Below are 16,800 nucleotides of genomic sequence, written 5' to 3'. Positions count from 1 at the left end.
AGATGAAGGGCAACTGCTAGCTCTAAGACAAGAATGGAATGCAACATGTTAAGTATTTTGAACTTCTTTATGATAAGGAATTTTTTTAGCTTGGAGAAATACAGGAAGAGTCTTCCAATGGCACAAAATAGAATACAGAGCAAAATCCTGTCACCTGGGGGACTGACTACAGCAATGGAGGAGAACAGCTGGTTCAGAACAAAGCCTGCCAACACTCCAGGTCCAAGGTTAGAAATGTCACTCCCACAAAGGGTAAGGAATGACCTCAATTTGCTTCTATAACCCAAGAAAAAAGGTTTTCTTTATCCACAGGTCCCTGATCAAAAAGGTCTTGTTCTCTCAAGTCTTCCAAAAGGGGGAAGGATCACCAATAAAACTCTTGGCTGGGAAGAAGCATTCCCAATACATATGCTTATTTTCCAAACCCTTGTTTTGCTTCAACTGCTCAGCATCTTATTTTCTGTAAGGGGCCAATGCTTCATGGAAAAATTCATACTATACTTTGGAACAGGAAACCAAAATCTGTTTCATTTAGTTTTGCCTTTCTCCTCCAGCTTTATATCTTCTTGATGAAGAGGCCCAAACAAAAGATTCTTAACTAAAGGTAAATTCAAAATCAACCTTTTATATCAGCTTGTAAGGGCTGGATTCTTAATTAGTTGTGCTTTCGGTTTTAATAACTGTGCCAAAGGTCGCTGCCGTAACACAACCATTAAATCAACCACAGCCACTGACCTTCACAGAAATCCAAGTCAGTCTAAGAAGCTTTTTGTTTCAGTGTTTAATCTTGCACCCTTCTCAATCATATCATCCACTACTCTTAATTTCCCTGAAACAATAACATATGGGCCTGACTCCAACTCGAATCCCAAGGTGGTGACAGTTTAAACTTTCGAAAATCTGAATGCATTCAAAATTTATGCTGTTAGAAATGGCATTGTTTGCAGATTACCAGTTCAGACCCCCTGGTGACATCCAACAAAACTACTTGGAGCCAGCAGCTGTAAATTCTGTTCCAGACTCATACACTATCAAATATGTCTTCAAAGATTTGAAAAACTGAAAGGACAGTTGTTGGCTTGGGTTACTCAATGTACAGAAGTTTTAGGTAACTTGGGTGTTTGTTAGAGAATTCCTGAACCCTCATTTAAAAAGTGTTCCTGCATCCCATTCAGATCCTTTCTGAAGCATACTTTTTCTGGTGTAAAATCAGAAGATTCCTCCTCATCCAGGAAAAGCCAGGGAAAGTAAAGCACCTAATGCATATAATATACTTATCTTTCTTCTTGTCCCTATTTAAATCACTATAAATGATACTGTAGCAGTAATCCTTATGATGAGCATCTTGCCTTTGTAGACACTCAAGATTATAACAGCTGCCTTCACAATGATTGCAGCTTTCTTGATATTCAGATTCTACAGTGTGCACACAGCAGTAAAACAAAAAAATATGAACATCTAGATTTTTTTGGCATTACATAACAAATTTCATAAAGCAAGCTATCAACAAAGCCTAATTTAAAGGACTTACTTTAGATGTACAACTAATTAAATTAAGTACTTGTGCATGAAAGTGCGTGCGTGTTCAATTGACACTAAAATGCACTGCAAAGTTCATTTCAGTAGAGGGGCTTTAACCCCATCAGCACTATATGAAGGCTCTGCCCCTGACCAAAAGATTCTAAATATCCAACTGCAATTGTTAGACAATCTTGGAAGTATATGCAAATTCAAATTGGATACTTGTTTATTCATGTAATCCAAGTACAGCAACCTCAGAGTTTCTGTAATAAGCAAGAGTGCGGAGGCAGTAAAGCCCCTGCAAAATAAATTAAATTTTTTTTTTTATAATTTTCAAATTTATATTTTTGTACAATAATGCCTGAAGTTTCTACTACTGGGTGAAGTCTTCTATTGAAAATGTTACCATGTCAATCCAACATTTTGCATTTTAACTAATGTTTATAAAAACAACTACAGTTCTTAAACTGTATCACACTTGCCTCAATGCATCAGAAAGCATCTGCAGTGAAAAAAATACTCAGCTAGGAAAAAAAACAAATTACACTTAACTGAATGCAACAGCCTACTTGCAAAAAACGTCTTAAGCAATTTAAATATATGCAACTGAGTATTTCATCAGAATCTCAAAAAAGTACAGTTGCGTACCCTTACAATAAATGTAGATGTTTGAGTGTATTCACTGTTGCAGTCATCACATTTGGGTTATCTGCCTGCAGGTAGCCCTCAGCCGGTCTGAATACCAGAGTCTTGGGATTTCCGCGTTGGATGTTGTCGCTTCTTCCATGAAATCAGGTCATCAGGGGTATATAAAACATGCAGCCAACGCCATTACATCAGTTTTTCTTGCCCCAGAAGTAAGGTGCCTCCAAAATAGGAAGCAATTACTTGGTATGGAACACCCCCCAGCAAAAAGCAAATACACATGATATAAGATATGCCAAACAGAAAAGACAGGTAGAAGTAAAGAGAATTCAGGGGGCTGGAGGGAGGGTAACCAGGACTGCAACAGTGAATACACTCTAGCATCTACATTTATGGTAAGTGTACACAACTGTACTATGTTCTTCATGTTTTACTGTTGCAGACATCACATTTGGGTCGATTCCCAAAGCTAAGAAAGGGTGGAGGTAGTTAAGAAGCATTAGGGCTGGCAATCAGGCCCTGGCAAGACTGCTGTGGCAAATCCAGCTCTGGATTTAGAAGAGACAGGCAAAGTGGTAATGCTTGGTGAAAGTGTGTATAGTAATGCTTGGTGAAAGTGTGTATAGAACTCCAGGTTGCAGCTTCCACGATGTCCCTGGTAGGGGACTCCCCTGTGGAATGCTGTAGAGGTTGATGTAGCCCTAGTGGAGTGTGTTCTGATCCCCTGTGAGGTAGGCTTCCAATGGTGTCTGCAGCAGAAATGGATGCAGTGTGCTATCCATTTAGAAATGGTTTGCTTTGAAATGGCCTTGCCCTCTGCCCCTGCAGCAAAGCTGACTAGTAGCTGGTCAAATTTTCTGAAAGGCTTAGTCCTATCCAGATAGAACCTGAGCTGCCTGTGCACGTCCAGGGAGTGCAGCATCATTTCCCCTTTATTCTGAGGATTAGGGAAAAAAGTTTGCAAATGAATGGACTGGTTTAAAGCCACAAAAGATACCACCTTGGCCATGAATGATGGGTTAGTCCTGAGGGAAACCCTGACCGCATGGAAGATAATGAAGGGTTCCATAGCCATAAGGGCCTGCAGTTCAGACAGTCTTCTTGCTGAAGTGATAGCTAGAAGTAAAGCTGTTTTCCAAAAGAGGAATTATCTTTCTGCTGAGGCAGCAGGTTCAAAGGGCAGAAGCGTGAGCTTTTCCAATACAAAGTTAAGGTCCCAGGCAGAAGTGGGAGCTCTCCTGTGGGGGGGTTCTTAAATTTTTGGCTCCTCTCAGGAACTGTTTGTCCAGAGGATGAGAGAAAAGTGGTGGCTCAGTATTACAATGAGCTGAGATGGCAGAGGAATGAAATCTTAATGGAAGAGAAGGATAGGCCTTTGTGGAGCATTTCTGTTAAGTAATCTAGTATACGAGGTAAGCTGGGCACAGCTGTGTCCGTTCCCTGAGACTGGCTCCAGGAGCAATATCTTTTCCACTTTTCCGAATAGGATTTTCTAGTACTAAGGCTCCTTGCCTCAAGAATGACATTCAGCACCTGCTTACTAAGAGTTGCCAGTGAAGAATTCAGGGTATGAGCCAGGCTGCTAGGTTCAGAGTCTGTAGCGGAGGGTGCAAAATCTGGCCCTCCTGCTGGGACAGCAGGGAAGGGGTCTGAGGCAAGTGCCATGGTGGCACTACTGTCAGACTGCACAAGAGAGGATACCAGTGCTGGGGTGGCCAGTCTGGTGCAATCAGGATTGTCCTTGGCTTGTCCTGTTTGATCTTCAGAAGAATCTTCGTGAGGAGGGGGCATAGATTGAGAGGCTTTCCCAGTTAAAGGACAGGGCATCCACTTTCCAAGCTTGGCTGTGGGGAGTTCTGGTGCAATATTTGCTCAACTGATAGTTCTGAGGGGAAGCAAAGAGGTCCACCTCTGGTGCCCCCCCCCCCATCTGTTCCTCAAAAGCTTGAATATTTTGGGTTCCAGTTTCCACTCATGTGGGTCCATGAGAATTCAGCTTAAGTCGTCTGACAGTGAATTTAGTTTGCCTGGCAAGAATTGAGCTTGCAGGTGCACTTGGTTGTTCAAGGCTGTGTTCCACAGAGCCATGGCAAATCTGCAGAGTGGGTAGGAATGGTATCCCCCCTGCTTGTTTATGAACCACATAACTGTGGTGTTGTCGGTCTTTACCAACAGTTGTTCCAGAAGAATAAGGCCTTTGAAGGCTGTCAGAGCATTCTGTACAGCTAACACTTCTTTTTGATTGATATGCAGGTGCACTTGCTTTGGGCTCCATTTCCCTTGAAGGCATTGTCCTGTCATGTGAGCCCCCCATGCATAGTCTGATGCGTCAGTTAGGGTCTGGGCGGCAGAGGGTTGAATGAAAGGGAGTCCCTTGTTGTGGTAGCAGGCCTCTGCCCAACAAAGGAACTCTGTCCTAGGGCAAGGAATGATAGGAATCATTATTTCCAGGTCCTGAGAATGTTGACATGAGAGACTTTTAAGTACCATTTAAGTTTCCTCATATAAGTACCATTTAAGTTTCCTCATATGCAGTCTTGCATATGGAATTATTAGAATGCAAGAGGCCATGAACCCTAGGGCTTTCAGTATTTTTCTTGCTGATAGCTGGGTTTTGGTGGCCAGTAGATTGAAGTAGTTTGTGAAATAAATTTGTTTTCCTGGAGTGAGGAATGCCATCTGGGAGCTTGTCCCAGGAATACAATCTGTTGTCTGGTTACCAGATGTGATTTCTTTTCTTTGATGGTGTACCGGAGTGAAGTTAGAAGTCTCTTTACAAATGTCAGGTGTTGTAGTAGCAACTCCTGACTGTCCGCCTGAATCAGGCAATCATCCAAGTATGGATGAATTTGAATCATTCTATGCCTGCAATATGCCATGGCTGGAGCTAGGCATTTTGTGAATACCCTGGGCACAGTAGATAAGCCAAAGGGAAGCGCAGAGAACTGATAATGCATAGAGCCTGCTCTGAAACATAGGTATTTCCTGCAAGATTCCCTTATGGGGATGTGCAGATAAGCTTCTTTTAAGTCTGGGGTTGCTAGCCAGGAGTCCTTGGCTAGCATAAGAAGCAGCTGTTGGAGAGTAAGCATTCCGAACTTTGGAACCACCAGAAAGGTGTTGAGAATAGACAGATCCAGGATAGGACGCAAAAGTTTTCTTTTCTGGGTACCAGAAACAGTCTGGAATAAAAGCCTTTACCCCCTTCTGCTGGGACAGGTTGAATAGCCTTGATACAGAGAAGAGAAAGTACTTGCTTTTGGGCCTCTGCCCACTGGTTTGGGGGGAGGTCTGGCCATCCGCTTGGGGTTGGGAGTCAGTGGAAGTGGAATCTGTATCACTGGGAAACAATGTTCAAGACCCATCTGTCCTGAGTAATGTACTCCCAGTTTTTGGCATGCAGGGCAAGTTTCCCTCCTAAAGGTGCAAGTACTTGGGTAAGGCTTGGAAGAGTTAAGGATAAGTCATTGTGAGACTTTACCATAGGACGGCAGCTTACTACTCCCTGTTTTGGACGTGGGTGCACTCCATTGCCTAAATCTGTGCATACCCTGAGACTGTAGTCTTCGTGGTCTACTGCCCCTGGGTTTGGACTGAGAAGAACTGGGAGGGACTGGAAAAGACCAGTTCTTTGAAGGCCAATGCCTACTGAATCTAGGTGGCTGAACTTGTAAGAAATCTTTAACAGTTTGCATAGATTTATATTTTTCCTACATCCTTTTGAGGACTTCTTCAGCTTTATTGCCAAATAGACACTCTTGGTTTAATGGTGCATCTAGTAATTTTGCTTTGACATGGTCTGGCAAGTTTTGTTCCTTAAGCCAAGCATGTCTTCAAAGAACAGACCCAGTGACAGCAGCTCTGCAAGATGCTTCTAATGCATCAAAACTACATTGCAAAGTATGTTTACCAACTTGGTTAGCAGTTATTTTTTTGGTTTTAAAGTTTGTACTGTTAGTTTTTGCTTAGATCTCTGTTGAAACTGTTTTACCCACCCCACCCCCATTTTCTGCTGTGTCTTCAGTTGGCGTATTAACAGCTGCATTCAAATTGCTGGAACCTGTGTTCTGAGAGACTGCCTTACATATCTGCAATTATACAGAGCTGAGTATATATTTTTTTGGTTATAGAGTTTAATTGTTGCTTAGATCTGTGTTGAAACTGTTGTCTCACTGTTCTGAGAGACTGATCAGCAAATATACAGAGCTGAGAATATTTTTTTGGTTTTAAAGTTTGTACTGTTAGTTTTTGCTTAGATCTCTGTTGAAACTGGTTTGTCCCACTTAGATCTCTGTTGAAACTTTGTCCCACCCAACCTCCCTATTTTTGGTTTGTAGTTTAAATTTGGTGGCTTTTGCAGTTGCCCGCCCCACTGTAGATTTGATCTGGGACACTCCCCCGTCCCGTCTCTACCACATTCTACCTAATAAACTCTTTCTGCAATTGCTTTTAGTCCTTTTTAATTTAATTGCATTTTTTAAACTGTGTTTGGTCTAATATTGCATACTCAAGTGTGCTAGCTTGCACTGCATGTGAATTGTTTTTTGCTACTTTTACCTTTCCTGTAACTAGTATTCCAGATACAGATTTTCTGTATCCAGAACTGTATGTAAGCTTCTGAGTCCCCCAAGCCTTTCTGTGCTCATCAGTGGGAGTGGTAAGCACTAGGTAACCTGTCTACCACAGAAGTAGTGGTTCTGGCCCAGAATTTGTAGTTATTGGCAGTTTGGGCAATCTCTTCCATCTCTCTCAACTTTGTTTTGAAAGCCTGTATTTGCACTTGTTTCTGTCCTGTAACTCATCTAGTGCAGATAAAGATTCTTAGTTTTGCACTTAAATTTGCTTGTTCATGTTCAGCACTTGTTCAGAACTTGTAAGCACTAAATAAGCTAATTACTATAGCACTCTATCTTCTTCATTACCTAGAGGAAAACAGTTTTTGTACTTGGGTTTCTCACTTGCTTAGAGAAAAACAGCTCTTGTACTCACTTTTCTCACTTATCTAGAGGAAAAACCCTGCAACTCTCTTTTTGCGCGGTCTTGTGCACAGGGCAGCACCGGTTAGCTGGGGTATACTATTCCCGGCCCCACAAAGTCTGCTCAGTAAATTTTCCCTGAGAACTCGGCAAGCCTCAACTCAAGTGCTTCAGATCAGCTGCTCTTATTGCAGCACTTGCAAAACAGAAATCAGCACTTGTCCTAATCTCCTAGACAGCACTATTATTCTCCAAATTTCCTAGACAGCACTATTATAATATAGCATAAGACCCTCGATCGTCCGCAGGACTTAAGTTCAATTTACTCTTCAAAGCATGTCCAGAGGTCAGCTTCAGGTGTACTCTCCAGTTCATCTGGTGGAATTGGGCATCCTGAGGCAATGTCACAACTGCCTCATGTATACAGACAACCCTCTCCTCTTACCTCTAGACATAAACACTTGTGAGAGATGCAAATACACAGCCAGACTGGAGGCTAAGCGCTCTCAACCCATGACTGTAACAGACAGTCAAGAGGATAAGGGACACACTTGCATCACACCACCTGTCACACATGAATCTACATAACAAGCACCGGCAAAACATACGCATAAATACACAAAAACATATTCGGAGGCACTAGGTACCAACCTGAAAAAGAAACTGTGCCCTCCAAAGCAGACAAGCAAGCAACCTGCACCCCCAAACACAAGCCAGAAAACACATAATTCACCTCAGCAGTGTGCCTCACAACAGCCCTTAAGGCAAAACACCATACCTAACACGCTAGTAATAGGAGACTCTATAATAAGGTACAGGGATGTTCCACTCACCAGGCTGAACAAGAAGGTTACTGTCAGCTGCCTGTCGGGTGCTCGGATCCGCCACATAACACAGGCACTTAGGTCACTCCAGAACAAGTACAAGTATGACGCTGTCATTGTACATGTTGGTGTGAATGATCTAAGACGTACCTCCCTGGACTACATGAAGAGACATTGAGGAGCTCTCTGATCATGTAGCCCAAGCTGGTATGACCCTGACCTTGAGTAGCATACTACCTTCACCCAGAATGATACTACAATACAAAGACAAAATGATCAATTTCAACAAGTGGCTAAGCTTCTGGTGTCATTCTAAGGGGAGCCAGTGTCTGTCTGGGATGGCATGATAGACCAGCCTCGCTGTTTTGCCAGAGATGGGTTGCACCTGTCACCCCTAGGTTTTCAAATACTGGACAAGGCTCTTGCCATCCCCATAGTGCCTTTTTTAGGCAAGGCTCAAAGGACAAACCAACCACTGTAACCAGCACAGGTAACCAAAAACTAAGGGTAATGCTACTCAACGCCAGAAGTCTCAACCTCAAAATGTACACACTCGAGGCTCTCCTCAGCATGGAGAAAATCGATGTTTGTGCAGTGACTGACACCTGGTTCAAGGATCAAGAGAGCACCCCAGCACTGCCAGGTTACAATTCATATCATACTTTCCAGCCTCAGTTACCGGATCGCAGTACAAAGGGCGGAGGTGTATCCATATTCATCAAGGATACCCATATCTCCAGGTTAGTAGCAGATGCCCCAGAGATCATCCATGCGCAACTATCAGCAGGCAAAACCACATTTCAAGTCGTAGCCGGTTATAGATCACCCACCATGTCCCAAGATGCTCACTCTGCATTCCTTGAGACATTGGAAAATATAAAAGTCCTACTCAACACCATAATCTTGGGTGATTTCAACTACCCTGCTATAGACTGGGCGAACTACCAATGTTCCAACTCCTATGCTCAGCGATTCATAGAATTTATAAATTCAAATGCCCTTGAACAACTAGTATGTTCCCCCACTAGAGGGGACAACATATTGGATTTAATAATCACAAATACAGGCACCCATTGTACCACACCTGTTATCACTCCCTCCTTGGTCAGATCCGACCACAAACTGATAACCCTGGACATCCTCACCCCGCCACCTCCCCCAGTCAAAGAAACCATAGTCAAAAACCTTTCCAAACCAAACTTCAAACTACTTGCATCCGAAGTGGAAAGCTTCACTATTCCCTTGCAGAAGGATAATGATATCCAGGATGCAGAATCCTACACCAAGGCACTCTATATGCATCTTCAGGACTGCATGGACAGTGCTATCCCAAATAAAACCAAGACTCCTTCCTCAAGCAAGAAGAAACCAGTCTGGTGGACCCCGGCCATAAGCAAACTTTACAATAAAAGGAGACGACTTACACAAAAATGGCCAAATCTCAAGTAGAAAAATCATCCCTGATCAGCATTAGTAAGAAATTGAGGGCCCTCATCAAGTCAACTAAAGCTAATTTTGAAAAGAAAGTTGCCAAGGATAACCATAAGGCCTTCTACGGCTACGTCAAAAACCTAAATAGCAACGCTCAGGTCTGTTCTGAGCTAGTACAAAATGGAACAAAATACACTGACCATTCTGACATTGCCAACATCTTGGCTGACAGGTTCAGTGCAAACTCCCCCCCCACCACCAACACCACCAGGGCCTATTAACATTCCAGGGGATTGTGCAAGTCCAATTATTACTGATACGTTGGTTAACAAGGCTCTATCTAAAGCTTAAAAACACTGCCTCCATGGGACCAGATGGCGTCCCAGGCTGTGTCATACGCAAGCTCCAAAAGTAATTAACCCCGCATCTTAATACCCTGTTCAGTCTCAGCCTCTCCACAGGATATGTGCCCATAGAATGGCGCACGGCAACGGTGGTCCCGCTACACAAGGGTGGGGCCACAACTGACCCTGGGAACTACCGACCAATAAGCCTGACCAGTCTGATCTGTAAGGCTATGGAGCGAATCATTATGGAACTCATCAATGGAGAGATTGGGAACCTCCAGTCGCTGGACCCCACACAGTTCGGCTTAGTCAAGGGCAGATCATGCCTCCTGAACCTGGTGGATTTCTTTGAGACAGTTACTCAGGCTTTAGATAAGGGAAAGGAGGTACACACGGCTTACCTTGACCTTGCTAAAGCATTTGACACCATTCCACATTCAGGTATTATTGATAAGCTCACCAGCCTGGGCATAAACCCTTACGTCACAAGATGGATCACAAACTGGCTCGGATACATCCCGTTACTCTTACTTTATAGGATCTATGTCTGAATCCATACCAGTAACGAGTGGTGTGCCTCAGGGCTCTGTCCTGGGGCCCCTCCTGTTTGGCATATACTTCTCAGAAGTACAGGCAAAGACGGAAGGGCTGTGATTAAGTTTGCGGACAACTGCAAACTGGGTGCTATAATAGTCTCCGGCCGACATGGAGATCCTCCAGAAGGGCCTAAATGAGACTGATGCATGGTGTCAAAGCCATGGTCTCAAGCTAAATGCAAAAAAATGCGTAGTAATCCCCTTTGAAAAAAACAGAGTACCCGCAAACTACAACATAGGAGATAATCCCCTGAAATCTGAAGAAGAAATAAGGGATCTAGGGACCCAAGTAGATAGTCGGCTTTCCTTTAATAACCATGTTGCAAAAGTGGTTAGAAAATCCTTCTATGTGACCCATCTGATCACGAAAGAGTTCGCATCAAGATCTAAGGATGTAATGGTGCCCCTCTACCCTTCCCTCATCAGACCCATTATTGAGTACAATGCACCAACTGGAATGTACCTGGCTAGACATCTCCAGCAGCTGGAGAGACCACAGAAGTACCTAACCAAGAGGATTACTGGCATCAAACAGTTGCCCTATGCAGCACGACTGAAAAAGCTAAGACTGTTCTCTGTTGCATACCGCTTTCTCAGAGGCGATCTCTGTCTAAAGTACAGAGCCATGTCCAACCCAGAATTGTTGAACATGCTCCATCTTAGCAAAACCAAATCTACTCGAGCTACATGCTCTAGGGATATAAACCTCAACACAACAGTGAATAGAACATGCTGGAGGGATAGATTCCCTTCGCAGAGACTTCCCTTACTATGGAACAGGGTCCCGATCTACACAAGACAGAGCCCCTCACTATCACTCTTCAAGAGGAACCTTGATGAGTGGATGGGTAACAAAGTTCGCACCAGGGATCACACCAACAACACTATTAGATAGGGGCCAAGGGTACTAGCTGCTAGTACAAGGGTCTAGGGAACTACTAAAGGGGCGGTGAATACTGCACAACGTGGCTGGGCTAATATATGCCTTTGGGCAGAGTAGCAGAGGTGTATACCCTTCTTGCCCGATCTGTCTAAAGCCCTGGAATCCCTGTCCGAAGGGGTAGGACTTTTGGCCGTTGTAGCCTTAATTCCTTTAGGTCCCTGGGAAATGGTCTCTGGATCCACAGCAGGATTCTTAAAGAGGAATTTGTGGGAGTCAGGTACTCTATAGTACCTGTCAGGTTTCCTGGGAGCTGGAGGCAAAGTATCAGGTGGTAAGGCTGGATTCCACGAAGACATCATCTAAAATTTCCAGAACTGGAGGGATAGCTAGAGGCCTGTGCTGAGGCAAGTTTAAAAATTCCCAGTGTCTCTTTCTGGACCCAGAGTAGTCCTGGCTCTCCCAGCGGAAATGCTCTCTAAGGGTATATGCGGGGTTTCACCAAAAGAAAAATCTTCTGGTGGGGAAGCAGAGGGAATGAAATAGTCTGCATCAGAATCCTCATAGGTAGAAAAGGGTATGTCCTGGTAATCAGAAGGGTCAGAGTTATCAGACTCTTGATCAGAAGGAAAATCAGTTCTTGGTCTTTTTGAGGGGGAAGGCTGACTTCCCCTAATTACGGTAAAAGGGTCTTCAGCCATTCTAAGCATTTGTTTTTGTGGCATGTGGGCCTGAGAATGCACTTTCCTAGGCGTAGTGCAAACTTTAGGCCTGAGAAATTTGGTATTTTTGGTTTGAACCGAAGTAAATGGTTTAATATGAAAATCGGAAGGCCTGAATACACCCTCAGAAGCCAGTGCCTGCACAGCGGCTCCAGACCCATCCAAGGTAGAGACATCCATAGGTTCCCATAGTCGAAGCATCTCGTGGCATACCGGACTCTGAATGGGTCTCAGTAGAGGCCTGCAAATCTGCAGAAGCGGGTATCAGGGACTGCAAAAGCACCTAAGTATTGGCAGACTGGTGACTGGCTTAATGGTGGCGTCGTCAGCAGTTTTGGACCTATGCAGTCTTCTCTGACTTTATCCTTACGTTTTTTCGGAAGATCGGTAGTCAGGTGGCTTATCGAAGCCATTTCAGAATACGGAGATCGAGAGCAAAAGAATTTAGAGACAAAAATAGCCAGACGATGAATAGTTCGGGCGTTGAACAAGGCACAAAATCGACAGCGAGGGTCATTGTGGTCTGGGACTAAACAGGTGATGCAGTAAGAATGAAAATCTCTGTGAGGTATTTGCTTTCCCCAGGCAAGGCAATTAATTTTTTCTGACATCGATTAGAGCAAGAAAAAAGGATCCCCAATGGGGTACTTATCTTTTAGGACACTTCAGGTCTGAAACTCGAAAAAAAAATTTCAGGAGGCAGCCGTCCGGCACTTGCTAACCGCTTCTGCTTTCGGCATCGCACGGCAAGAAAGACTGATGTAATGGCGTCGGCTGCATGTTTTATACCCCTGACGTCATAGAAGAAGCGACAGCATCCGACGCAGAAATCCCAAGACTCTGGTATTCAGGCCGGCTGAGGGCTACCTGCAGGCAGATAACCCGAATGTGATGACTGCAACAGTGAAACATGAAGAACATCTGCAAAACTGCATTAAAAGTATTCTAAAACTACTGAAACTTACTAGTGGAAATGTTAGAATTTCCAGCTCATTGTCCCTAAAAAAAGAATGGTTGTGAAATGAGACAAAAATGCATAAATGCAGACAAAGTAATGTTTGAAACAGGACCTTTAATAACAAAACTCCTGCAGTGGGATTCATAAATTGCTTCGATGTCTTACTTTTCTCTTCATCTCAAGTTCTCCCTTTTCCCACTGATTTCTTTCATATCTTTTAACTTCTTCACAGTTTTGACCAGGAAAGGAACAGAAGGTAGCAAGGGGGCAGGAAAGGAGAATGCAAAAAGAAAAAAAAGCAAAAATAAAACATAAGAATACCTGCAAATAATCAGTAGAAAAAGAATTACACCACAAGCAAATTAAATTAAAATGTTTTTTATAATATCCAATCTTCAGGGATGGTCATTCCCACTCTAGTTTACAAAGTAGTATGAGAAAACGAATGCACAAAGTTCAGCAGACCAATGCAAAAACAACAGTGCCTCAATTTTTTTTCCTGCTTCAGTTCCAAATGACAAAGTATAACCCCCTCAGAAGAGTAGCAACACAAAGATACAAAATAAACAGATCTCTCCCAACACATTACTAATTGTATGGTTTTCAATTTTGAAGGACCTGAAGGTCTAATGAATGTGCTGTTGCTCACATAAATCTTAAAAGCAGGTCAGTGAGAACAGCAAGACATCCAGACTGAATGTGAAAACCATACATGAGAACTAGAAAGGCAGGTAGACAAAATTATTGATTCCCAATCAAGTCCTACCATTCAGAGTGTGAAGACTAGAAACACTCATACAGGGAGGGTCGGACTTATCCAAGATCTAAGCCTGTCTTGAAGAAAATGCATCAACAAGCATAGTCACTGTGCACAAGGTAACAGTCTCCTTGAGGATGTAGCACTAACATTTAAAATGGGAAGAATATTTTAAATATTTTGGAATTGTACTTGTGTGGAGTCTGCATGTCCTCCCCGCGGTTGGGTGGGCGTTCAAAAAACATACGTAAATGGGCGTGCCTTCGTTGAAGGTTGAATGTCGAGCTGGCACCTCAGCATTCGTGAAAATCTACTGCCAACATTAGCGGACCGGAGCTCCGCTGTGGCGACCCCTAACCGGGAAAAGCCGAAAGACAACAGCAACTGTATCAGTCTTACTTGTAGAGCTTTCCTCCCAGGGCTTCCACTGAAAATGGGATCTACTCGGCCCAGTGGACTATCTCGATAAACTGCCAATAAATAAACAAGAATATGGACAGCAACGAGACAGGTGGCCTTGTCTTTAATCAAGCAAGTATAAACAGAGGTTTCAGTTTTCTGCAAGAGTTTTCTGCAGTTGCACTGATCAGCTTGCTCCACCACAGCCAATAAAAAGGTAAAAAAAAACTGAATCCAGTTTACCTGTGCTTTTCAAACCTGGATTTGTAAAGAGACAGAATTTTTAAGTCAAGTAAAACTGAGCTGTAGTCCATCTTTGAAACTAGTGGGGGGGGGGGGGTGCTAACTGAAACCTGCTTAAAATCTGGAAAGAAGCAGAGTATGGAGATGTACTTCACCCTTATAAAAAAAAAAAAAAAAGTCTGTAAAATAAGGCCACTTGAGGTTTTTTTTTCTTTAAGTCAGATACCTCAGAGCTACATAAAATGCACATTTCAACTCTGCACGCAAACTACCAAAACAACTATGAAGCATCTTTTTTGGTTAGAAAGCAAGATCCTTACATCCCACAATGAGGCAGGGTGTGCCTCCACATACAAAACTGCTTCACTTGTTTTGATACAAACGATTTGATGCACTTCATTTATCATATTTTTTCCACACAGATTATACACAAGATCATTCCATAGTTTACATCACTGACCCTGGAAACTATCGCCCTCATTGGCTTGACAAGTCTGATCTGTAAAGCCATGAAGCATATTATTATGGATCTCAAACAAGGACGTAAGCAATCTCCAAGCACTTGACCCCACCCAGTTCGGATTAGTCAAGGGCAGATCTTGTCTGTTGAACCTGGCTGACTTCTTTGAGACCATCACCAAGGCCTTGGATGAGGGTAAGTTGATGCATACAGCTTACCTTGACTTGGCCAAGGCCTTTGACACAATCCCTCACTCAGGCAACATCGAAAAGCTAACAACTTGGTGAAGAACCCTATCTCATCAGGTGGGTGGCCAACTGGCTCACCAACAGGACCCTCAAAGTTAAAATAGGCACTTCCACCTCCGTCAGCAGACCTGTCACTAGTGGAGTTCCCCAAGGATCTTTCTTGGGACCCCTACTGTTTGCCTGGACCTCTGAGAAATAGATGCCAAAGACAAAAGGCCTGTGGCTGACCAAGTCTGCAGACAACTGTAAGTTGGGTGCTGTCACGGACTCCCCAAATGATGTTAACATACTGCAGAGAGGGTCTCGCAGCAACTAATGACTGGTGTCAAAGTCATGGCCTCAAGCTAAATGCAAAAAAATGCATCATACCATTCAGCAAAAACAAGACCACCACCCCCCTCCCAGACTACAACATCAACAGCAACCCCGTAAGCACACAACCTGTGGTGAGACGTGGGCACTCGGGTTGATAACCTCACATTCAACCAACATGTAGCAGCAGTGGTCAGAAAAGCCTTTTACTTGGTTCATCTCATAAGTCAAGGGATTGCATCCAGGAGAAAGGAGGTTATTACTTCTCTATACTCCTTCCTCATTAGACCAATAATTGAGTACAATGCCCCGCTTGGGATGTACCCCTCCAAACATCTGTACCAACTGGAAAAGCCACTGAAATGCCTCACAAAGAGAATCCATGGCCTCCAACAGACAGGCTTAAATCATCATCACGCTACGTGGTATCATACAGACTGCTCAGGGGTGATCTGTGTCTCACCTACAAGGCAATCTCGGACCCTGCTCTACTAGAGATGCTCCATATCTGCAAGTCTAACACCTCACGCACTACCCACTCAAAAGGCCGGACTCTATTATGAGACATCAACGAAACCTGCTGGAGAGACAGGTGCATCTCCCAGAGGCTGCCACATCTCTGGAATAGAGTTCCCATGCACTTCAAACAGAGCACCTCGCTGACCCTCTTCAAGCACAACCTTAATGAGTGGATGGAAAAACACAAATTTGTCTCAGGGGTTCCACCTGTGTCCCTCATTGACAAGTGTGGAGTTTCTTTTTGGGGATAAACTCTAGACTAGGCTTGTAAGGGCCTCCAGGCCATTAGCCTAGCAGCCTCCTATGACCAACAACAAAATGATGGTCTCCAATTCTCTACCACACCTATAGCAGTGATGGAACGGTTTTCCACAGTTTTCATTCATTATCCATGTAAAAAGTCTAACATACTATTAGATTCTGAAAACAGCAGAGAAGAGAGTCCAGTTTAATGTAGTCAAATAATCTGAGAAGAAACACCACTGGAGATCTAACTCATTACACTCTGAATCTCTCCCTTATAAAAATCTCCTCACAGGGGAGAAAAAACATCGGAAGGCAACAAAATCCTAAACTTTACAGGACCCGGATGATAAGGTGCACATTTACTGTAACCCCAGTCTCTACCAGCAGGAGTAAGCCTATCCAGAATTATCCCAACTGCAAAAACTTTCTCAAGCTAGCAAGCCCCTCGCTTTTGTCTCACAAAGCTATGTACCAAGGACCCTACCTCAGAACTCTTTAGTCTGCCCTAGGTGGAGAAGCAATACAACTATATACACAATGAAGCTCTAAAAGCCTCAGGGGGGATAATGGTGTTAAAGTAAGGAACTATCGATACAGATCTATCATTACTTATGTAACTCTCCTGAGACTGGAATCAGTCTCAAGCTAAACCTCCTGGGTGGACAAGGGAAGACCTAGATCTAGAGGTCACACTAGCTCGGACTGTCTTGTAAATG

The 16,800-nt window shown here is 43.6% G+C and overlaps 1 protein-coding gene across 7 annotated transcripts in view; it reads right to left on the bottom strand.

Moving 5' to 3' along the window:
* The window catches only part of PPM1A (protein phosphatase, Mg2+/Mn2+ dependent 1A), a 1,336,273-nt gene that overhangs the window by 911,432 nt on the left and 408,041 nt on the right, over nucleotides 1-16,800 (bottom strand). For 5 of the 7 annotated variants that reach the window (XM_044074476.1, XM_044074477.1, XM_044074470.1 and 2 more), the window contains exon 3: nucleotides 13,013-13,124. The exons of 1 other annotated variant lie outside the window; for it this stretch is intronic. The gene's annotated coding sequence lies outside the window, so the exon portion shown is untranslated. The remainder of the gene's footprint in view (nucleotides 1-13,012; nucleotides 13,125-16,800) is intronic. One more of the 7 variants, XM_044074472.1, reaches the window with a different exon arrangement.

This window comes from Protopterus annectens, chromosome 6.part0 (assembly GCF_019279795.1).
Source record: "Protopterus annectens isolate FY-2018-M chromosome 6.part0, PAN1.0, whole genome shotgun sequence".
Lineage (NCBI taxonomy): Eukaryota > Metazoa > Chordata > Ceratodontiformes > Protopteridae > Protopterus > Protopterus annectens.
The sequence above is the reverse complement of the archived record's forward strand: the minus strand, read 5'-3'. Positions and strand labels throughout refer to the sequence as shown.